A 3,129-nucleotide genomic window follows, 5' to 3' on the forward strand; every position below is an offset into this window, starting at 1 on the left:
ATCATGTTTAGGATTCTATTGAGTCCAAGGCCCTGTGTGACTGACTGCACATGTTGCATATCCTTGAAGCTGACCCTGGTCCCCAGATTAAGTTTTTTAAAAAATTGTATTGAGGTAACATTGATTAATGTTGCATAAATTTCAGGTGTACACCATTATAAATAAATATCTACATAGTCTATTGCATGCTCATCACCCAAAATCAAGTTTCCTTCTATTACCATATGTTTGACCACCTTTACCAAATTTGCCCTCCCCCCATCCCCTTCTGTTCTGGCAATCACCATTCTGTTGCCTATATCTATAAGTTTGTTTTTGTTTTGTCTTGTTAATTCATCTTTTAGAAAAATGTAAAGTCTACTCTCACTATTAGAGAATTAATTCATAAGATGATCTTTTGGTACCATGAAGGTTTTGTTTTCAGCTTATATAGTCTTCTTTTGAAAGTGGAGCTTCTTCTGTTACTTCTCCATCTTCTAGGTACACAATAGGTGCTTAATGAGGGTCCATTGGCTTGACTTGACTGAGAGGACGTGGAAAGCACCAGCCAAGTAAGATTGTTTGTCCAGCAGCTCTTGCCCATTAGTATCTTCTTGCTCACTAGTATCTCCAGAAAAAAAAAAAAAAACAAGCCCAAAACAAAAACCAGAATATAAGGGGATAGATACGTCCATTAAGTAGATGGGGAATCCTTCCGCAGAGTATATGCATAGCAAACTGTACCTTGATATATATAATTTATACTTTAAATATCTTACAATTCTATTTGTCAATTATACCTCAATAAAGCTGAAATTTAAAACAAGGAAAAAAATGAAGAGTTTGCACTTTTTGAAGTCTTTTTTCAAAGTGATATAGATTTATTTCAATTAGTTTCCATGCAGTATGCATGTTCCCGTAAGAATTATGGAGAAGTACCCATGTGTGAGGGAGGTGGATAGAATGTGAGGAGAAAACAATTCTACACATCAAAAAAGATACCTATGCTTGAATGTTTATCAGCATTCAGCCAACAGATTATTTTTTTTTCCAGAGCTCTAGCTGTAAAAACAACCTCTGAGGCAAGGAGCAGGGATGATATGCCCACTCTGTCTGTTTTCTCCAGGTGCCCCTTGACCCTTTTGAGAGTCCAGCAGACAATCAGTTTGTAAAATGTGACTTGAGAGCATTCAATTCTCAAACCAGAATTTATTGAAATATCTGTGAAATTAATTGAATTATCCTCTTTTAAATATGTTAACATGAGTGAATCTCCATTTTCTTCCCTCCTTCCTCCAAAATTTCTTATTTAAAAGTATAAGTAGAGAAACTAAAAAACAGAGGAATTCCTTTAAGAACAGTAGCAAACCTGCATTATTGTCCCCTAGAAATTAAAATTTTGGAAGTGGACATATAATGATTTGTAGGTTTCTTAATGATTTTCTGTAAATTCTGACCAGAGAGAAGTGAATAGGAGCTTGTGGATGATGGAAGCCATGAAGAGTGAGTTGAGGAGTGTATTTGTCATTAATATCACATGAATATAACTTTTCTTGTGACCATGATTATAGTATACCTTAACTGGAATACAGAAATTAAAGAGTTTAACTGAGTTAGTTAAACACCAATCCAAAAGTCCTACTGACTTAAATTTAACTCAATACTCATTAGCAAAAAGGAAACCAGATCATGGGTGTTGTACAAAATCTTTTCTACTATTGAAAATAAAAACTGAAAAAAATCACTTAGTTGTGCTTAAATTTATCTTTAAAGATTGGCTTTTAATGATATTAGAAAAAAATTACACAGTGCTGGAATCTCACATTTGATAAATAAGCTTTTCAGTTAATAAATAAGTACATGTTATAATAATATGTAAAAATTAAAAATATAATATTATGGAAAGATGAATAATAAGCTGTTATTTATCTATACATAAAAGCTAATGAAACTAAAAGCACTCAACTTCTAATAAAACATTTGATTCATAAATTTTTAGGCTTTTTAAAAAGAGTATAAGACATGGGTAAAATTCAAATACAAGAATAGATCTTGTTCCTGTATTAGCTAGCATAACAGTCAAATAGGGGCAATGATATATATTTCAGGCACGCACCAGAAATCTTAAGCAAAATATCAGGAAGATGCTCTATGAGACATCCCAGACAACCGTGTTACAGCAATCTCCACTAATTAGGGTTGGCATTATAGATCTTTCACTTAAACTGGTATTACTGGGGAGTATACAGAAGGAAGGTGAACTCGAGACATGCCAAGAGCCATGATTCTTGCTGTGGGAAGATAGCCATTTTTCAGTCAGGAAGAATGAGGCTAACATATAGAGAGATGCAGAAATAAAGTACAGTAGAATCCTGCACTGTACACAGTTCCCATGGAACTGGCACCTACACCCCCAGTTCCTGTCCAGGTTTGTTGTATTTGTTCCATCAATTCCATAAATCAATATCTTCCTATTTTTTGCTTGAGCTGCTTGTGTTTCTGCCAGCGGCAACCATACCTCTGTAAATGCTTGTTTGCTCCATACTTAGGGCGTTTTGTGACTCTGAAGCCTTGATATTCCTCTCCAAACACTAAAAGGTTTTTTCAGCACACTTCTGAGTGAGCCATCAGATGCCCTTATTGGTTGGATCGCCATATAAAATGGAATCACTAAGGCATAGAAAACATCACCTACATGAGTGGCAAAAAATGAAATTACTATCTAAAAGACAAATAGAAATACTGACTAGCTCCTCCTGAGTCCAGAAAGAGACAAACTCCTTCTTGGATAGTGGGAGCACTTCTCCTGAGACTATTTATTGTTGGGGCTTTTTCACAAAATCCAAGAGTATAGAGATTATGCCCAGGATTTTCTACTTAGGCAGGCCAACAGAAAGAGGTAGTTATCTATTGCTGTTCCTAAAAAGAGAAGAAAGGAGTTATTTCTTCAACAGAAAAGTTATCTATTGCTGTTCCTAAAAAGAGAAGAAAGGAGTTATTTATTTTTTTCCTCCTGTGTATTTTTTAAATTTTATTTTAATCATTGTTCAAGTACAGTTTTCTGTCCTTTACTCCCATCCCAGTCCACCCACCCATTCCTCCCCACCTCCCTCCCATTTCCACCCCCCCCCTAATTTTTGTCCATGTGTC

This window comes from Phyllostomus hastatus, unplaced genomic scaffold, assembly GCF_019186645.2.
Source record: "Phyllostomus hastatus isolate PE091 unplaced genomic scaffold, TTU_PhHast_1.1 phas_contig_58, whole genome shotgun sequence".
Taxonomy (NCBI): domain Eukaryota; kingdom Metazoa; phylum Chordata; class Mammalia; order Chiroptera; family Phyllostomidae; genus Phyllostomus; species Phyllostomus hastatus.